We start from the raw sequence: 22,144 nt of genomic DNA, 5'->3' as shown, positions 1-22,144 counted from the left end.
GAGAAAGCTCCAGTCTCTGCACATTTTTCTACATACAAACAACGTGAGCCAATGAAGATTTTTGGTTTTGGAAATTGTCCCTATAAAGGAGGGCATAGACAACAGAAAAAAACTGCTACAACGTGAATTACATTGGATTAAAAAATTGGACTCCTGTCACCCGAAGGGGCTTAATGAACACTTAGAATTTGGTTGTTTTCTTTAACGTGGTTTTACTTTTCCCCCATTTATCGATTATTTTTCCCATTTGAGTATTGCACTGAAACTAGAACACTCTTAATGCATATAATATTAATCCATTCACAGCTTTATTTTCTTTATTTTTCTTGACTTTCACCACTCTAAGATGGCCGCCACTCTTATGCATATTTCCTCCTTTCCGATCCGCGTTTCACCAAGGGGTTACACTTCCGCTTTTTTAGGTTTAAATAAGGTGATCACTTACTGGATTGACATCACTTCATTGTAGATGCAGCATGGAGATGGAGATTACAGAGATTCATAGAACACCTTCCGATTCTACCGACCGGTAAGAAGCGACTGACTTCCTTGCCATCTTTACTATGTTATTGACCGTTAATACGCACTATGCTCTTTTAGACTGTTTCGTGGCATGCTTTTTTGTAAGAGTCATTACCAGCATGTAATCGTTCCTTCACATTGGCAGTACACATGATTATTTAGAGCACTGTGGGTTCGTTCTATTTTACGGTCAGCTTTATTCAATTGTTTACCGAGGTAGCATACTCAATAAACCTTGTCACAGAACACTGCTGCTGCACTTTTTATTGCGGTCGCCGTTTTCACTTTTAACTTTATTCAATCAGCAAGCCCTGGAAACTCTATGATCTACGTTCTGTTTACTCGTGGCTTTCCTATTTTACTGCTTTACTTGGTACGTGGCTCTACCCACTTTGCAACATTTTCACCTTTATGCCACAAGGGAGAATTGTTCAGTAATGTTTTATTAATGTAATGTGTTCGCTAAAGCGTAGAGAGTGTGACATTCTTTCCACTTTACTCTACAGATGAAGTGCTTCCCCTGATGAAGGGTTTAGTCCCGAAATGCATTGGGAACGAATGCCCATAATCACACATGGATCTTAAAATCGACTGTATCTCAACTTGGAATGTACATTACAGTTACTGCATGAATGAAGAAACCTTTGTGGTGTAACAAGGTTTAAGCATTAAATTTGAGGGGAGGAGCCAAGATGGCGACCGGAGCAGACGCTTGAGCGCCCGGCTCCGTCGGCCCGTGGCCTCGGACTACTATCCTGATGCCCATCCTCGCCGATTCTCGAGGCGCGACGTGTGCGAAGACGCGCTGACCGCGCTGTCGCTTTCCCGGAGTCTCAGCCCGCCCGGATGCCCGAGTTCTGGGTGCTTTTGTCCTCTGCACTGAAACCCGGCGCCATTCTGGCCTTTGCCGGCCCCCTGGAAGCTCCGCAGTCACCGGACCAGCTAGCGCTAACCGGGGCCCCGCGGTCCCGATCTCACCCCGCACCATAGATCGTTGCCGGATGAGCCCGGGGAGGGCCGGCTGGACACCTTCTGCACCCTGTGCCTGAGGGGCTGGAGCCGTGGGGTGGGCCCCGGTGCGGCGGGTCTCCTGCCCCGCTCTGAGGGCCGCACTGTGAGAGGCTGCTGCCCTCTTCACCTATTGCCTAGCCGGCGGCGAAGGGTAACCTGCGGGAAGAGAAGCGACTGTCGGCCTTTCCTGTTGTGGCGTAGACCTGAGGGGAATTTACTCCTTGCCGCGACCCCCCCCCCGGGCCATTGCAACGTACAGCGGCGAAACATGGTGTTGAGTGCCTGCTCGCGGCTGGGGGGTGATACTCCGGTCTCGCCCGCCGCCCACTTCGCCCTCCCTCTCCCGGACACCAGCTCCGCAGTGCCGTCCCGGATCGCTGCCGATGTGGGGGCCCAGCTTCCGCTGACATGCGGCTCCGTTCTGGCTGTCCTGCGGGACTTTCAACTACAGATGTGCGCTGGCCTGCAGGCGCTGAGTGAGCGGTTGACCCCATACTGTCGGCGGCGGGTCGTGAGCGCTCTGTTTGTCATTCACAGGGCGTGGGTCTCCCGGTGCTTTTGTCCTCTTGCGGGGACGCCACGGCGGTGTATGATTGTGCTACACTGGTGCCTTCATCTGGCGTTCCCGGCACCCGGGGTCTACCGCTCTCCACCTCAACTGCGGATACTTTGTCCCCCTGGTCATGGCTGCCTGCTTCATTGTTGCCTGCCTCACCGCATCCGCAAGAATATCCTGCTGAGCGATACCTAACGGCTTCGAGGAACCGTCCGCGGTGGCCTACTGCTTCCTTGTTGTGGATCTCCTGTACTTCACTTGCCAGGTTCGGATGTTATGTGGTGCAAAGAGGGACCTCAATCGGTGGTCGGCGGCCATTTCGTGATCCTACTTCACCATCCTCTCACAAGCGGCCATCTTGTCTTTGTCTGCTCGGGACACGGGGCCTTCATGTAGGGGCTGGAACTGTATGTATGTTTTGTGCGCGCTCGTCGCGACTTGTGTCCCTTTGCTTAAACAGTGGTGCCATGGTATCTTCGCATGCCGTTTTTTGGCGTAGTGGGCTCTCAGTGTGTGGAGGCCATAACTGGCTGATGGTTTGGGGCGCTCTGGTGTCCCGTGGGCTCCTCCCCGCCTTCTTTTCTGTTTTCTTCATTTCTTTACTCTATTCCTACTTTCGCTCTTCTCTATATTTCGGGTTCCTTGGGCGACAGGCACTATGCTGGGGGGGGGGGGTAGGCCGTAGCCTCCGCATTGGTGTAGGGTGGGGGGGTAATACTCTCTGTTCCTAATTAGTTCTATGGGCCTTTCTTCTTCTATGTCTCTGCGCTCTACTTTCTCCGATTCGGGGTCCGGGTGTGGGGTGGATCGAGTGGGGGCGACCTTGGAGGGGTGCGTACTTGCTCATGTGACTATCCTGTTATATCTCTGCACCGCCTCACTGCTTGAGATTTTACTTCCATTGATGTTTTTACTGATGTTGCTGCTCTCCCGTGTGGTGAAGCTATTTTGCGGACTCGAATCTCCTTTGTTCTTATCCTTCACTGACTTTTTTTCTTTGATAAAATTATCTTAAAAACTTAAAATTAACCTTCACCGCTCCTTCCCCGGGTGTCAAAGCTATTTCCAGTATGTGACTCCTAACTCGCTGTTAATCCTGACCGTTGACGCACGGGGGCTGTAATGTGGGTATTAGTGCTTCACTGTAACGTGGCCGGCCTGACGGTTGTAGGCCCGTATTTGTTCTGTTAAGATGCACGAATAAAGGTTTTTTAAAAAAAATAAAAAAAAAAAAAAAAAAGAATTAAATTTGAGAAAAAAAATCATCTTACAGTTCACGAACTCTGTTTATTTGTGAATATTACCAGGGATATTTTCACAGCTGAGTCCAAGATGGGGACACGGTTACATCTCTAACAGTGCTATTTAACACAGGGATATGTGCCATGTCATCGTGGTGTTTTGTTCTGCACCCAGACACTCAGCCTGCAGAGGCAGTGTGTGCACAATAAGTGATGCAGCCCTTAGAGGCCTTCTCTGGTCACAGTGCCCTGGGTACCTGTGGTACCATTTACCAGGGGCCGACATGTGGCCAGAGATGCCAATTGGGTTTAGGCTTCAACACATTTTTAGGGAAGGAACACAGGCCCCAGGCACCTGATTGGCAGGAGCCCAGGGCACATCAAGTCAAAGAGCATCAGTAGTCTGGAAACAAAACAAAAAAAAAAGAAAGAGGGGGGGGGGGGGGGGTTACTGCAACAGAAACCCACTTTTCCACAGAGAGAGAGATCGGAGTGTTGTCTAATGGAAGTTTTGATTGCTCATAAGTTCGCGCAGAGGGTTAATATGCCTGCTGTAAAGAATTTGTACCATGCAGATCACAGAAGTGCATATAATGTAAATAGTTCAGTGCGTTACTACGTTTGTCACAGAGATCCTTTGGTTACTTGAGTTTAAGTTAAAATCCTAATATAACACAGCGACCTATGAACTGTCATCAAAGGGCACCATGCACACTGCAAGATATGTTAGGACATTGTTTTCTTACTCAGCCTTTCATTATCCTACGGTCACAAAAGGGTTAATTTGGGTAAAAAATGATTATTATTATTATTAAAGAGAACCCCAACTATGGTGTTCTGTTTTTAAATCCTGAGTTTGTGCTTCTTCAGACCAGGCACTCTTAAAATATACTGCCTACCAGTATGGATGACATGTGACTCCTACACCTTGTAGTCGTCTGTCTAATGTAACCTTTCCTATACACCGATTTACACATGTATGATTCATTGTCTCTGTGTAGTGTGTGTATGTGTGATCTAAAGTGCTCTGACTGGCATGAGTGGTGCTATAAAACAAAAGAAATGCATCTGAGAGAATGGTTTTGGAAACTTCAGGGGCGCTATTAAAGGGTGTTAGGGAAGAAATCCGTAGCGACAGAGGTCTTTGGGCTGCGCCCAAAAACATTGTCATGCCTGCAGCACCAAAGCCAACCCAGCCTCTGAAAGCTACTACTTGGACCCCATGGCTTTTGGCATTATGCCCTATCTGGGGTGGGAGGGCCTCTCTTACAGACCTCCTGGAATCTACCACTTGGACACCATGGATCCTGGCATCATGCTCTGTTGGCAGATTCTCTTACAGACCTGTATAGTCCTTGCTTACGAGAAGCAAGGCTGGCAAAAAAAGAGACTGCCAGCCTTGATTCTCGTAAGCAAGGACTAAAAGTACAAAGTGCATGTTTATGCACAGCTTGCAGGTTTTCAAACGCATAAATAAAAAAGCATTGTCATTTACAATTCCAATAGCTCAAACTCTCGCAAATGGGAGACCTATTGCATTGCAAAAGCTTGTTAATATACTTTCTTGGTCTGCAGTCTGATGGGCCCTGGGTGCAAGTGTGAAGGGAGCCATAGAGTTTTTCTGCAAGATAAGAAGGGGTGCCAATCGCGATGGCTTAATAAATGATGCAGCTGACTTTGAAGATGGCGATGGCCTGTAAGCCAATTGAGGATCATCTGGATGGGGGTGATGTTATCATAATTCCTCAGGCCCTGGAGTAGACGTGCGGAGGCTTATAGATTGCATCTATGCAGTGCAAACGTGCTGTCCAGAAGGCTATCGAACAAGGCCTTACCACCAACCAGATGCAAGAGTACGAGAATTGAACAGCAGTTCCGAAGTCAATTTCTACAAAAAGCTCACTTTCTTTAGAAGACACACTTAGTACTCGACAGGCTTTGTTTTTTGGCAATGTGTACATTGAGGATGTGGCAGGTGTCCAGGGTGAATCTCAGTGACTTGGCATTTGGTGAAAGTTGGTGTCTGAAGTAGTCAAGATTCATGACAATGAGCCAGATCTGTACTGTTTCTGGTTTGTCCGTATTTATTGAAGAATAACAGGAACTCTTTCTTGGCTGAGTTGAGCTTCAGATAGGTGCTTAGCATTCAGGTCTGGATGATGTGCCAGGAGTGGGTGAGGCATTGGATAGCTGAAGCAGAGGTGACTTTCAAGGAGAGTATCATTAGTATATTGTTTAATTTGGATGCTGTTATCTGAGCAGAGCATTAGGCATCTCCATGCACAGGTACACAATGATAGGAGAAAGCCTGCGGATTTTTGCAGGTGATACAGATCTTCTGGGACGTGGAGCTGCCCATGTGAACATACTGCTGATTATTGGAAAGGTAGAAGGAGATCCAGTGAAGGACATTGCTGGTGAATCCCATCCGAGACTCCATGGTTCATAGGAGGTTGGGATGGTCAGCTGTGTCGAAGGCAACTGAGAGGCTCAGCAGTATCAGAAGAACAGTCTACGCCGAGTAAGGTAGCAGTCTCCATGCTGAAGCTAGATTGGTAGTTGTGCAAGAGATAGATTTCAATGATGTGATCTTGGACTTGAACAACCTTTTTCAATGATCTTGCCCATGAATTGTAGAGGAATGACGACCAGTAGTTGGCAAAGTCATCAGGCACCCCTTGATAAATCTACTTGCCCACTCGCTATGGCGAAACAGATTTTATTAGGGCAAGCAATTTTTAGGGCCTATTGGTCTGATCGGAAGAAAGAACTTCCGCGCGCAAAGAACAGGTGCTCTGTTCATCCAGAAAGTGAATGAGCAATACCTTTAAATATTGCTTTTATCATGTCACATTGTTATGTGTTCAAAGACAGGTCAAATGTCAGATCATGTCTTCATACTAATTGCTATTTATTTTATCTTGGAGAGTGGCGTTTACTTTTCTTTCCTGACTGCAAAGTTAAAGGATTTTGTAAAGCGAACTGTCTGACAATTGTGCTGGGGCACAGTAGGTGTGAAGTGAAAGGCTGTAGGGTATCCCTTTGTTCTAACACAACATTTAAATCACTTGTAAATGAACAGTACATATATATTTCAAAATATAGCAGGAGTTCGAAAAGCATTTTTGGGAAATTCTTAAGTGTGATGGAAACAAAGTTTCAAAAGGATCAAAATAAATCAAAACACTACACTTGGTGATCTGCAAATAATAAACATTTGCTGCACCCAGATTACCAAATATTATTGTTTGTGCACTATATAGTTCTAATAGTAAAACTGCATGTCAGTGGAAACATTTGTGGCCATTTCAAGGGGAAATGTGCTATTTGTAGATGACAGTGTGCCACCACTTCATGCTTTGGTAATATATTTAATAAAAGTAAGCATTTTTGAACATGAACTGAGAAACACTCCGGCCACTACCCTGATGGCAAAGCTATTGGTGAACTAAGATTCAAGTCAGGGGTAATGGGTACACTATATGTGGGCTAGATTCTCATTATACATGGACCAAAAGCTTAGTTTCTTAAATCAAACAAAATACTTTTTTGTACAGCAGACATGCCGAACTCAAGCATTTGCGAGAATGAAAAAAAAGAGGACTTGGTTAAATAAAAATATTTGCCTACGATCATGAAATTTGGGACCAATTTCTGGGTCAAGTGCATTACAGTTAGGTGCAGAAGATTATTCAAGTCACTATACCAGCAGGCTTGATCTCTCAAGGTATGTCAGGGTCTAGAGTAGGACTTTTCTAAAGAAGTTGGAGGATACTGCCCGGCTTGAGAGGTTCTGGAAGATACCTTGAGTGAGGGAGGCATTGACAATGGGGCGTAGGGGGTGGGAAAAAGTCCAGAGAACGATTTGATGAAAGACAAGGGCTAGACAGCATCTTTATAAGGAAGTGGCTTTAAAAGGCAGTGAATAGGTCAATTAGGTCTGAGAGAGATAGGGATTTGAAGGCTGACCACTACGGGGTGCAACAGGAAATGATGGGCTTAAGAGATGAAGCAGGACTGGTGTTCATGTGCTGTCAGACCTTCTGTATTTTTTCACTGAACGTTGATGGCATTGCGAATTTCTGTGGCATGAGGAAAAGGTGGGGCTGTCAAGGGGTCAATACAGTGTTCAATAGTCCTGAAAAATTCCATGCTTTAGTTGGTGGCTTTATTGGGTGATCTGTAGTCAAGTAGGAAAGCAGAAAAAAGCTGTGCATGTTCCTTGTTCAAGGGAACATCAGAGAGCGAGGAGCAGATTAACTCTGGATTATCTGATAAGCACGCACTTGCAGTGGATTGCACTGGGAAGCAGGCTACGTGACCCTTTACAGCACCAGGGGGAAACAGTTTCGTTGACTGTGCACAGAGTGCCACCAAGGCTCCTATGAAAGTAGGAGGACAGGACATTGTCAGGGAAAGGTAGTAGAAAAAACGATGGGGAGTTCACTTCTGGAGAAATACCATACAGAGGTAAGGCTCAGCAGCAGCTTCAAATCGGGATTTTTAGAGTTTCAGAATTTTCAATCGGAAATACAAAAACGCCAATTAAATTCTTTAGTAGAGAGTAGTCAGGCAGGAAAGGAACAAATCCACCTGCAAGTAGGTCACGTACGAAGCTGGCTCTGTATATACTATACCAAAACGAGGTGTAGTGTGTACAGAGTCCAATGGAACCCCAAAATTAGGCAAAGGTAAAAGTAGATAGCACCTTACTCGCCATTTGTGGTAGTGTGGGCGAGCAGTAAAGCTTTATCAGAGGGTAGTGTTAAGTATTTGTTGTACAAACTCAGGCAGCAAATGAGGTCACACACTCAAAGACTGAACTCAGACTAATTTGTTTGTATCAGAAATATTAATTGTTATTTTATTTCTAGAACCAAGCCAAGCTTGGTGCATGCAAGTGAGATAAATGCTTTGCTAAATCTTACGCAATGTTTTACAGTTGAATGCAGGTTCAAATGCAGTTGATTGAATTACAGGTAAGTCAATGTTTCGAAATTACTTTTCAGTTACTTTACAGATTACATTGTACATTACTTTTTAAGTTATTTTTTCTACTCAGTGTGATATGCCTCGCTATCACACTGGGACATTTCCTAGAGAAAAGGTAAGTAAATCAGGTTTTTTTGTACATTTGGCGTTTTTCAGTGTTTCATACAAACCAACTCCACACTTAAAACAATTTTCAAGGAAAAACAGTCAATGTATTCCTATGAAGAAAAATGAAGTTAACGGTTTGCAGGTAAATACAAGTTTATGGGAGTTGGTATTCTGGGAGAAGAACCAGGGTTCCCCCAGGGTCAAGGATGCACTCCTGAAACACCCTCAGTGGCACTAGGGTGGCCAGGTGCAGAGTGCTAAGGCCCAATGTTATTCAATGGTAGATAGGGGGCCATCAGGTTGTGGGAGTAAAGCTCCTGGTGTTAGGCTCATGGCAAAGTGGGATCCGAGTTAGCACCCAAAGTACACCTGCATCGGCGCAGGGGTGCTGGATGCTGTTTAGGCATTGGGTACCCTGTTATTTTCAATGGGGATACTCTTGTCACAACAAAGTCTGCAGGCTCGGGGACGAAGAACTTCTGGAGGTGACCACCGGTTGGAGAGGTAAGTTGGGATGCTGTGACACAGTCAGTGTGCCCCACAAGGCCGTGGGACGTCGGTGCAGGGTGTCTTTAGGCGTCGGGTTTTCTTACCAGCTCCGGTCGCGGTCAAGCTGACCCTCGAGAAAGGTGCTGCAGGGTTTGCTTGGAGGTTCGAGGCAGGTCAGAGATCACCAGATCTCAGGTCAGGATCGCCGGGGAGACCTCCTCAAGATAGAATGACCTTAAATTCAACAGTACATTTATTTTTTGTATTTAATTTAAACTAAGTTGTTTTTTACATTATTTAAAGAAATATATGCAGAATTCTACAGGACGCTCCAGCATACAATTCACCCCGCTTGAGATTTCTTTCTACAACTCATAAGGCTTTGGTATTATAAGAAATGGTCAATGCCAAACTGGAAAATAGTTTTAATGCTGGATTTCTGCACTTGCCAATGGCTCAATATGTCTACTATTGGGTCTGACAGAGAGGATGTTGAACAAAGCAGAAGTTCCTTGCATTGACTCCAATTGAAGTGCAAGCTCCAATTTAAACTAAGATGCCTGATATTTGAGTGCTTTGAAACCTTGGCCTCTCTCTACTCAACAAAGCAGATCTCTCTCTATTACAAATAACAGGATCTAATTAATTAGAATAAAAGGCTCGCAATTTTCAGATGAAATCAGGAGTTGGAAGGGCAATCCCTTTAAGAGTGCATATTTCTGTGAGTCCTTTCAGCAATATGACAGATATATGTCCAAATTATCTTTCAAAAAGTATCTAAAAATCCACCCGTTTTATGTAGCCTATTTCAAGGACACACACCAAGAGACCACTAGTTGTTGTGTGCACAATGCAAATCAATTGATTAATTTCGAAATCAGACACCAGCTGAATCAAACTGCCTAGATAGAATATTTCTGAGAACATTTCATTTATTGCACAAATACATAAAATGAAACTATTTTTATAAAATATGCTATAGATCCCCAGGCATGAGGGATAAGAAATCCAGTGACTAATGGGTGACCCAGCCACAGAATCCTAAATTGGGCTTACTTTTCAGATCCAGAGTAAGAGAACCATCCAAGCCATTGTTCAATATAGAAGGTACTGGTGGCCAGAGAATAAAGCCACTTTTATTTACAAAATCCCCGCAAAAAAAAAAAAAACACTTTTTTTTCAACATTTGCTATGCAAAATAAAAGGTACATGTAGAGCATTTAGGGTTTATGTACCTGCATCGGGAAATGTGTTTGCAAGCTGGAGGTCACAGGTTTGAGACTCATCAGGCCAACACAGTCTTCACTCTTACGGCGAATGAATTGGGTGCCACTGAATGAGGAACATATTTATGGTTTCTGACACTAGATACCATTGTGTCATCAAATTTTTTAACCTGCTAGTTGTCTTACATTAAACCTTAGTTACTATATTTTAGGTTATATTTCAGTGCAATGTGCCTATTGTGCATTCTCACTATGTGGAAAATATATAATTTGACAATTACATGAAAAAATAGCCACCCCATTGGTATTTAGCTAGGGGGAGAGTATATTTAGTTCACTGTATCTCCAGCAGGCAAGATAATGTTTGTGTGCAGCTGTATCCCCAGCAGGAAAGATAATGTTTGCTTGTTGTGCAGATGTGTTTTGCCAAACGGGGTGAAATGTTATTCTTCCCAGAGGGTAGAGGTAGGAGATGCTGGGTTAACTAACCCATTCATTGTAACGGAAAGGTATTGGCCAACTTCCCTGGGCTAGATGCTAAGGTTTGAACCAAAAATAGCACAAAGAAAATGTATGGTATAATCATACAAAACCTCAACTATTTAGCAATATTAGTTTCAAAAAGTGTAGCTAGCAGGTACTTTGAAAGATATCCTCCTCCTACATTTTTTACCCTTTTTGTCCTAAAACAAGCAATAATTTATTAAGATTATATGGGACTGTTCTTATTGATTACAATTCTCCTTGTGAAGTTAATGAGCCAGAGAAAGGATTTCTGATGGCATGGTCCTATAAGGACTCATCTGCTACAATAAAAGCATGAAGAAGAAAATTATGGAGTTGCATGATGCGTCCACACTAAACATCCCTTAGCTACCAGAAGAGTTACCACTGAACACTGACTAATTGTATACAAGAAAAAGGAAGGTATCAAGGAAGCAATACAGAAAGAAATCAATGAAGAGAGCACATTTAATTACCCCTTCACAAATATCTAATATTCACTGTGAATACATCAAAATCAATTACAAATACACACAGAAAATGGCACTTATTCAAAGAGAAAAAAGACATGTATCACAGAATCTTATACACATCAATAAAAACAAACATAACACAAATGACAATAACCCTAAGAAAATTATTCACAATTGTGTCCCCCTCGTAATTTCAGGCGAACCACTTAGAAGCAGTCAAAAGGGCAACACTAAAAAGGCTAAGTGGCCCAGTTCTAGTGTGACCCAGCGTCAATATAAGAATCCCTATAATTCTAGTGACTCCTCCATCAAATGTCTGTCGACGTGACCATGTATACACAAACCCGAGCTACTGAGGAGTTGGTGTATAGTGAGGTACTGTTAGCGGACCGACCCGACGTTTATCTAGAGTAATTGCGGAACACGGTGAACGGATCTTTTTGAAGTGGAGTGTTGAATTTGGCGGGCGCTCATAGAGCTGAGGAGGCAGTGCATCAGGTTCGCTGTCATTTGTGCAGCGTGAGAGAACTAGTGCCCGACCATTGTGGGAGTATTTTGTATAACCCCTGTCCTGAAGAGGCCATAAGGAATAAGGGCTGAAACATGGTCACGTCGGCAGACATTTGATGGAGGAGTCACTAGAATTATAGTGATTCTTATATTGACGCTGGGTCACACTAGAACTGGGCCACTTAGCCTTTTTAGTGTTGCCCTTTTGACTACCTCCAAGTGGTTCGCCTGAAATTACAAGGGGGACACCATTGTGAATAATTTCCTTATGGTTATTGTCATTTGTGTTATGTTTGTTTTTATTGATGTGTATAAGATTCTGTGATACATGTCTTTTGTTTCTATTTGAATAAGCGCCATTTTCTGTGTGCATTTGTAATTGATTTTGATGTATTCACAAGGAATATTAGATATTTGTGAAGGGGTAATTAAATGTGCTCTCTTCATTGATTCTTTCTGTATTGCTTCCTTGATACATTCCTTTTTCTTGTATACAATTACTTCCTTATACCCAGGTATCATAGGGTTAATTGTGTATACCCCTATTTATACTGAACACTGACTAGGCAGAATAGTTAATGTTGAAAACACATTAAAGGTCCAAGGAACTGAAGAGGAGCTGCTTGGACTTAGTGTCAACTGTTATGACATACTTGTGAGCTTTTGACAAGCTAGCACCTGACGGAGATTAAGCAATCTTCTGAAAAAAGCTACAATGGTGGAGCTTGCAAAAGGGCCGGCGATTTTTCTACGGCAAAATTAAGATGTTACATGAGGATCTGGAATTAACTGCCCTTTTCTGTATATCAGCGTAATGTCTAAGAGAATTCCTTACTTTGGTGATGGTTTAATATCATTTCTCTTTAACTGTGTGGGAACCAACAAAATGAATGAATTATACCTCTATTTCCTTGAGTTTTTAAATAAACAATCAAGAAAATTATAAGAAAATAAGGGTGCACTTACTACAGAATTAGAGAAGTATGTAGTTGCGAATGTGTAAAGCAAATTCACCCAAATATTCATAAAATGATTCCTATCTACATATAAATTATAGTCAGGAGTTATTTGATTCTAAATACACAACTATCAAGCAATGCCACCGAATGATGTAGCAGACATTTTAGAAATGTATATTTTAATTACCATTTAAAGCTTGAATCGGCCAAATTAAGTTACTACCCTGCCAAGTGTGTTTTCAATCAAGGTTACTATAACCTTTATCTTACAGTCTTCTGCACACACAAAAACACTCTGGAGTTCGGGTAGGCTTTAATAATGTACAAGAGACATATGGGTAAACATAAACCATCTCTGAGCATCCTTTGCATATTTTCTAAAGGAATATATCATCTAACTCAGAACCTGGCAAATTTGAGAATAGTAATGAATTTTCTTTCTATACTGACCCAACACCATCTTCTGAACTGTATAAGAGTGTAAGTAAAGACGTAAACTACCAGGCTCACTTCATTGTGCACCAAAAAGACATGGGACACACTCCATATAAACAAGTCTTTCTCTTCAGACAGGTTTTTAAGAGATTTGTAACCACTGCCGTGCTTGACATTGTCTATTAGTCAGACACCAAAGCTTATCAGCTGACCTTTTCAGCATTACGATCCTCGTTTTAAGAGGCCATTGGAGACAGCTTCACTGATGCAGAAATTATTGAAATGGGAACACTATAGTACCACAGTTTTAGGCCATTAAATGGGGAAATAATTTAGAGAAAACAGCTTCTGTGAGTTTCCACTCATTTGTGCAGCCCCCCACCAGCATTGGCTTGTAGTAAACGGACATTATTTCCATACTGTTATACAGTATGGTCATACAGTATGGCTGAAATTATCAAACGGGATTGCTGATAAATGTGACAAATGTGTTGATCCGTTTAGGACATTTTTGTACCTCAATGAGGGCCTCTGAGTATATCATTTGGGCACGTAAATATTAAAAGAATATGCTCACTTTTTCATCATTTTATCTGAAATTCAAGTGGGACATTTCCTAGATCTCAATCACAAAAAATAATAAAACAGAGTTCCTTTAAACTCACTTTCTATTAGACTCAAGCAGGAGGATTTTTTTTTTATTTAAAAGTGAATGGCATATCCATCCGGATTACTCTGTCTTTATTCCTGGACGCTTTATTGCCCTTAATCTTAAGCAGCCCTGCCTCGTTTTCTTAATGTACTACACAACACACCATACTCTATTCCAATGGTCTATTTTCAGGCCATAGAATTGGCCCTCAGAACACTGTCATGAGATGAGAGACCAGCAAGCATAGCACTATTCAGACTCACAAGAGGGTGATGGAGGGATAGCGCTTCCCAACATCCAGAAGTACTACTGGGCCCATCAACTTACGACCATTCATCAATAGTTACACCTCCCCGTGGATGAACCAGCATTTCTAATAGACTGATGAGGCTTACAACCCGGAGGATACTTGCGGGCCCGCTTTTCGATTTAACGACACTTGACACTCCAGGGACCTAAGGCAGTTATAATCTAGCATACTATACTCGCAGCACTGGGATGGAAGGGAAGGTTAACCGAAGCCACCCCCTTGTGGGATTCCGAAGCTTTGGGTACCATGGGTAGGTAACCATTGTTTGACAAGTGGGATCTTATTGGCCTTTCCAGGGAGGGTGATCTATGGTCCCGGTGAGACATTGTTTCAATCACAGACCTACAGCGGTACCATCAGTTAGATCCTACCGAGACCTTCCATTACCTGCAAGTCTCACACGCCCCCGAGTGGTACTTACCCACGGCGACGAACTACCTGAATCATCCCCCTTGAAAGACAGACTACTTGACAAGTATATGCCCTGCAAGGTAACTTCACTTACGTACAGCTAACTGATTAACAACTCCCCTGACACACTCCATCTATAGGAACACTGGGACCTAGATTTGGAGGACTAAGAATAGCCCGAGGCCCCTGCCTCCCCAAGAGAGAGAGCGATTAGGTTGGTGTTTCGCTTAGTATAGCTAAAGATACTACATAGGCCATACTATGCATGCACCATCATGGTGAAAATGTGTAGGGTAACAGATGCAAACTGCCGCTAGCTGTATGGACAGCTAGGTACCTTCCATCATATCCTTTGGGGTTGCCCTACTGTGCAGAGCTATTGGGAATCCGCAGTAAACTGTATGAACAGCTTGTGCTGCAGTAAGAGGCCACTCTCGGCCAAGTGGTGCTTTCTCAATATTTGGTATGCAACTGATTTGAATGGTATGGAACAAACCCGGATAACCCTGGGCCTGGCGATCACCAAACGTAATATTGCATGATAGTGGGGGGCAAAGATGGCACCATACCCAAGAGACTGGAAGCGAGACATGGACTGGTGCATGGTAGCCGAGAAGGTGATTTATGAAGGGAAAGTCTGTCCAAAAAAGTGGGAGAAATTGTGAGGCAACTGGAATGATTATAGAGGGGGGCTGTGTACCTCCCTCACTCAGGTGAGAGCAACTGTGTCTCCTCCTTGATATCTACGTTGCTGATGCTCCGGTTATCTGGCAGGGGAACAACTGTTGTGAAATATGTCTGTAATGTATTGATGCCGACTGACTTATCTGCCGATATACAATTATGATGTGGCGCGGTGCTTTGGCCGATTTTCCGCTTTATGTTCCTTAATTAAAAGATCTAAAAAAATAAATAAGCGAATGGCACGAAAACAAAACAAATACATCACTAAAGTGTAGGCCCTACTTATGTCTGAACAGTCACTTCCAGGGTGTAAAACGTAACATTTAAAATCTCCAAACCAGAAAGGCACATTTGCTTCCTGCAATCTGAAAGTACCTTGCTTAGATTATAAGGTCTTAAAAGGAATAGCTCAGTTTCTAAGGAGTTTGATAGAAGCAGACAAAGTACGTAAATTATATGGCATAGAGATCCACATGACAAGAAGGGCAACCAGCAGTTGTAAACTGAAAGCAGTAGTTGAAAAAGTAAATGGGAAATCTCTCTCGATCATAAATGATAGCCACAGATGAAAATCTGCGAAGCAGGTATACGCAAAATCGGAGCATCTGAATGCTGAACGTTGTACCAAATACGTAATGGCTGCACCATAGCAATTGTGAGTGCACAATTGATACGAGGTACCTACTCTCGCTTCTATTTTACAATCAACCTTAGACCTCATTTTGAAACAATCTGGAAAATAGAATAGTAAACAAAAGTAATACTGTTCAGCTAACGACTATAAAAAACCTGCAGCCCCTTTTTAAGATTCAATACAAAACATTGAATAATTTCTCAGTAAAACACGCAAAACTGTGCACACCTGGATATGCTTTTTAAACATGTTCACTTATATATGGTCATTATCACAAATCGACTTTAAAAAAACATAGCCCCTCAGAAAGGGGAAAATGTTGGTTACATTTTATCTTCAATAGCGTCATTAAAGGATCGTTTGTTTACTTCACAATATTTTTTGCATGTACATTTTCAACCGATTTGGCCATGAAAGATCTGTTCATAGAAGCTGTATCTATGATAACAGGAAGTTGAGATATATGTGCTTGCATTCATAAAGAACGTAGAATGTTAATCTGAGGCAAAATTCTCTTCACCAATTTATCGTGCACAAAATAGAAACGGATCCCAAAATAATAAATAAACACACGCCAAAAACTAAAGGAAACTGGTGAGGCAATGTCAACAAAGTGTGCCTCAGCAAAGCGCACCTCGGCAGCCCTGTCACACAACCGGCTCAGAGATCTCCTCAGCGAAGCTTGCGTACACCCTTCGCCCCACAGCTTTCGTTATGCGATTAGGATTCTGACCTCACATAATGCGATCTATGACCGATGTCGGGACATCTGAAGGAAAGCCCGACCGTAGATCGGCGAGTTAGCCGAAGATTTTTCCCTGTGGCCCACTTGCAGGCCGCCTCCCTTTGCCGGATACTCTCGCGAGTTGCGAGAGAGCTGGAAGGCCTTGTGAGGTAGACTGCCGCCTCCCAGGTCCCCTCGACCGCTTACCGGGCCGCTGGTGCCTGCACCCCCGCCGCCGGATGCCGCAACCTGTCCCTCTCCTGTGTTCTGCGGCCTCTATAACAAAAGCAGCTCCTCCGTCTTTCCAGCGGCCGCCATCTTCCTCCGACCGCTGCCACTGAGCGCGAGGGGGGCACCCTGGGATATGTGGTCCCAACCAGAAAGACGGAGAGGTTCCGGCGTTTGAGGGCTAGACTGTGCTCTGGTTGAAAACCCCGGGAAGCTAAAAGAATCTCCGTGCCCCAGGGGCACCGATGACACACTAATTCCAAATAAGAACTAGAATGCTAACATCAGCTCCGATGACGGAACAAAAGTGATCGCCAGGTTGCTTGATTGGAACCAGTGGAATATGAAGTACTTATCGTTGAATAGGTAGTAGGAAATTGTCAAAATATGAGTTTGTCTAATACAGTGCCTTAGCAATGCGTATTTTACCCGACTTGACAAATTTGAGAAGAAATAGTGAACTAACAGGGCGAAGTGAGCCGAGCCAGAGAGTGCCAAGGCTCTAAGAATCCGTGCACGAGTTGAGCCCTGAATATAGCTGGCAAGTAAATCTAGTAACAAACATCATGTACAAATATGATAGGAGTCTCTTTAAAAATAAAGCGTATGTTTTTTAACATGCGGAAGCGTTTGACAGTAGATCATTAGATTATATTACCGCCAGTGCTGGAATTGGGAAATACATTGTCTACGAGAACCTATTAATCGGCGGAATCATGAAAAGCGCATTCCTTGAAGTGAAGTGAATTTTAGGCGTGGAAACATGGGGCTACAGATAAAAGTAGCAGTGCCATCTACATGGTATACATACACAACACACACGCACGCTATTTAAATCAGACTTTCTATATATCTCTACAAGTATATTTTGATATAGATATATACACAATAATATAAATTCAGAGTTAAACATTATAAGCAAACACAGCTTCACAAGGAAACAGAGCTGGAAACCTTAATGTGTGCAGCAAGGCGTACATTGAATAGCTGTGTAGCTGTGGGGAGGGGCAGGAGAAATAGAGATGGGGCACATGCCCCATCAGACACCCTCTAGGCACACCACTAAACAAGCATTGGCAAAGCCAACAGGTCTCGCCTTTGGGACCTTATAAGTGTTTAGCCATGCAACAGTTGCATAACTAAATACTTATAAGGTCCCAAAAGCGAGATCTATTGGCTATGCCAAGCGGCCGTGGGGCCGCAAAAGTGAAAGTGATCGCGATCAAACATCAAAGCGGCCGTGCGGGGCGCGAAAGTGAAAGTAATCACGGTAAAAAGCGGCGCGCACGCCCGCGCACAAGCACTGTAGCTCTAGGCTGGCCTGGTAGCACTTTTTTGAGCCCTCTCAATAAGTCTCGCCAGACCAGCGCATGCGCTGTGTCAGGCGAGACCTAAAAACAACCACTGGCATAGCCAATAGGTCTCGCCTTTGGGACCTTATAAGTGTTACGCCATGCAGCACATTATCAACCGGGCAGATTTCTGTAATGGAACTAGTACTTATGTAAAGTGCTTTGATACCTTCATTCGCGCTACATAATGCAAAAAATAACAAGCATTGGCATAGCCAAGAGGTCTCGCTTTTGGGACCTTATAAGTAGTTTAGTTATGCAGCACAATATCCTTAGTACAACAACATCAACTGTTGCATGGCGAAATACTTATAAGGTCCCAAAGGCGAGACCTATTGGCTATGCCATTGCTTGTTTATTTTTACAACTCAAGCATTGCTTCAAGTACACATCTACACACAACAAGCAAGGCTGAGTCCTAGAGAGGAAACAAAGAACCAATCCGTGCTTACAGCCTGAACGGCAGCAAACACACCCGGCGTCAGCGCTCTACCTACAGAGTTAAAATACTGTGTCCAGTACAATAGACGCTGGGGTTCGAGGCCTTTGAGTTGAAGGACGGCCTTGGTGCGAACAAAAACAAAACTGTGAAACCGGAAGGCAGGACAAAATCTCGTAAGTGTAAGGAAAGGCGCACGAAAAAAGATGGGACGGAAGAAAGAACAGGTCACAGGAGGAAAAGAAGAAGGAATAAGGGAAGGATTGCAGGTGAGGTAAGAAGGAAGGCAGGTGAGGGAAGAAGGAAGAGGGAATATAGAAAAGACAGACGGAAGAAAGGACAGACAGAAGGAAGGAAAGAGTGAAGGATGGAATAATGGAAGAGAGGCAGGAAAGAAAGGTGGGAAGCAAGGGAGCAGGGAAAGGAGAAAGAATGGAAAGTCCGGGATCCTGGGGCAAAGGATGAAGCGGACATGGGATACTATGGAGGGACTAATAGAATGATGGAAGGAACGACAGGGAACGTGAGAAGGAAAGGGAGAGATGTAAAAAAGGTAGGGCAGAAGGAAACATGGAAGGTAGGAAGGATGAACGGAAAAGGGAAGGTAGGGCAGAGCAGACCGAGGGAGGGGGAAAGAAGGAAGGTGGACGGACAGGGAAAGAACCTAGGGAGGGACAGAGAAAGAGGGAAGGAATAAAAGGAATGAGAAAATAATGGAACTCCTCGACTCAAAGCGCACCTGCCGGAAATTGGAGAACATATGGCACAACGACAAGATGCCGGACAGCCGCGCCGCCCACAAAGACGCCATCCGCAACCACCACCACATCATCAGGACCGCCAAAAGGACCTCCTTCACGGGCCGCCTTGACAACAACGCACACAACAGCAAGGAACTCTTCACCATCGTGAAGGAACTCTCCAACCCCAGCTCCAGCGCCAACGACATCCCGCCATCGCAAGCCCTATGTGACTCCCTCGCCACCTACTTCCACTGAAAAATCACCGACATCCATGACAGTTTCAAACCCCGGACGACCCCTGCAGACCTCACCGCACCGGACCCACCGCACCCCATCGCCCACGACACCCTGACAACCTGGTCCAACGTGAGCATCGAGGAAACAATCAAGACCATGGGCACAATCCACTCCGGATCCCCGTCCGACCCTCTCCCGCACCACATCTTCAACAAAGCCAGCAACTCCATCACACCCCACCTGCACAAAATCATCAACCTCTCCTTCGAGACCACCACCTTCCCCGAGAGCTGGAAGCACGCCGAGATCAACGCCCTACTGAAGAAACCCAAGGCGGATGCGAGCGACCTCAAAAACATCCGACCAATCTCCCTGCTTCCTTTCCCAGCAAAGGTAATCGAGAAGATAGTTAACACCCAGCTCACCTGTCACCTCGAAGACAACAACATCCTGGACCCGTCCCAATCAGGATTCCGCAGCAACCATAGCACCGAGACCGCCCTCATCGCCGCCACAGACGAAATCACGATCCTTCTAGACAACGGCGAGACGTCGGCCCTCATCCTCCTGGATCTCTCCGCCGCCTTTGACACCGTCTGCCACCGCACACTACGCACGCGACTCCAAGACGCAGGGATCCGGGAGAAGGCCTTGGACTGGACCACCTCTTTCCTCTCTGGCAGAACTCAGAGAGTCCGCCTCCCCCCGTTCCGGTCCGAGGCCTTCGAGATCATCTTCGGCGTCCCTCAAGGATCTTACCTCAGCCCGACGCTGTTCAACGTCTACATGGCACCAATCGCACGCATCGCCTGACAGCACGACCTCAACATAATCTCCTACACCGACGACACGCAGCTGATCCTCTCCCTCACCAAGGACCCTCTCACCGCCAAATCCAACCTCCACCAGGGAATGAAGGCAATCGCTGACTGGATGAAGGAAAGCCGACTCAAGCTGAACTCTGACAAGATGGAGATCCTCGTCCTCGGGTCCAACCCCTCAGCATGGGACGACTCATGGTGGCCCGCAGCACTGGGGAACCCCCGGCCCCCACTGACCACGCACGCAACCTGGGAATCATCCTCGACTCAAAACTCACCATGACCAAACAAGACAACGCAGTCTCCTCTACCTGCTTCAACACCCTCGGCATGCTCCGCAAGATCTACAGATGGATCCCGACAAACACGAGGAAAACAGTCACCCAGGCCCTAGTCAGACTACGGAAACGCCCTCTACGCCAGAGCCTCGTCCAAGCTCATCAACAGACTGTAGAGAATCCAGAACGCCTCTGCACGCCTGATCCTCGACGTCCCGCGCCGCGACCACATCACCCCCCACCTGAGGAACCTGCACTGGCTCCCCGTCGACAGGAGAATCTCCTTCAAGCTCCTGATCCACGCACACAAGGCACTCCACAAGACCAGACCAGCCTATCTCAACAATCGACTCTCCTTCTACGTACCCAACAGGAAACTCCGCTCTGCTGACCACACCCTGGCCACGGTCCCGCGCATCCGTAGAACAACTTCCGAAGGCAGGTCCTTCTCCCACCGCGCCGCCAGTACCTGGAACACCCTCCCCCTCTACCTACGACAAACCGAAGACCTGCTGACCTTCAGGAGACAACTCAAGACCTGGCTCTTCGACCAGTAGCTGCAGCACCCCCCACCCCCAGCGCCTTGAAACCCTTACGGGTAAGTAGTGCGCTTTACAAATTACTTGATTGATTGATTGATTGAATGGGGCAAGAGAAAAAATGAAAAAGAAAAGGACGAGGGAAATAAGAAGGCGAAGGTGAAAGAACAAAAAAAAACAAAGTGCAGGGTTGAAGATGCAGTTAGGTACGAGGAGAGAAGGATGAAAGATAGGAAGAACTAGGGGCATATTCACGAAGAGCCGTCCAGACACAGCAAAAAAAATACAAGAAGTATTGCATTTGTAAAAGCTTATTTGTACTTTTTTTACCACACAGGTGGGTGAGTTTTACAGTAGACACCAGCTTCATGTGAGATGGCTACAAAAAAGTATTACATTCTCCTGTATCAGCTTGCACCTTTGTCAACAAACTCTGAAGAAACACTGTGTATTCGAACTATGTGGTACACATAGAGAGGATGCATTGATAAATATGTTAGAAAGACCACTTTGTTTCCACAGTATTTGTAGAATCTTTAATATGGCTGCCTATACCTAAACGGTGATGGATATACGCCGCGGTTCATGGCAGATTACTGTGCATATTACACTACATAGGTAGTTCTCTTTGTGTTATTGGGTATGCGGACACCGTGAAAGGACCATGGCCATGATGGGAACAGGAGTGGGGGTCGAAGAGCACCACCATAAAAAACAACAAATAAAAAAAGCAGCAATAACCCGGGAAGCCAGCACTAGACAGTACATCAGCAGCAGCAGATAGAGAGGCTATAGGGGGGCAGCTGACAGAAACGCAGAAGTGGGGCGGCTGACAAGCAAGGCAGGGAAGCGGCAGACAGAAGTGAGGCGGTGAGCCAGCTGACAAGTGAAGTAGGGGGGCAGTGCACTGAAGTGAGGGAGGAGGACGGCTCACAGAAGCGAGGTACAACAGACACAATCACAAAATAGGGCGGTGAAAAGTCAAGAGAGAGCAACACAGAGCGGAAGAACACTGAGGGAGAAGCTGGAACCACATGCACTCATGGAATTCTTAAGAAAAAGGAAT

The 22,144-nt window shown here is 45.0% G+C and overlaps 1 protein-coding gene across 5 annotated transcripts in view; it reads right to left on the bottom strand.

Moving 5' to 3' along the window:
* The window catches only part of SCAF1 (SR-related CTD associated factor 1), a 301,034-nt gene extending 284,174 nt beyond the window's left edge, over positions 1 to 16,860 (bottom strand). For 2 of the 5 annotated variants that reach the window (XM_085616152.1, XM_085616154.1), the window contains exon 1: positions 16,451 to 16,786. The gene's annotated coding sequence lies outside the window, so the exon portion shown is untranslated. Of the gene's footprint in view, positions 1 to 16,450 lie in introns of all 5 variants that reach the window. The other 3 variants (XM_085616153.1, XM_085616155.1, XM_085616151.1) reach the window with 2 other exon arrangements.
* Between the last annotated feature and the right edge of the window lie 5,284 nt (positions 16,861 to 22,144).

The sequence above is a fragment of the Triturus cristatus genome, chromosome 7 (genome assembly GCF_964204655.1).
Source record: "Triturus cristatus chromosome 7, aTriCri1.1, whole genome shotgun sequence".
NCBI classification, from domain to species: Eukaryota; Metazoa; Chordata; class Amphibia; order Caudata; family Salamandridae; genus Triturus; species Triturus cristatus.
This window is presented reverse-complemented; position numbering and strand designations above follow the sequence as displayed.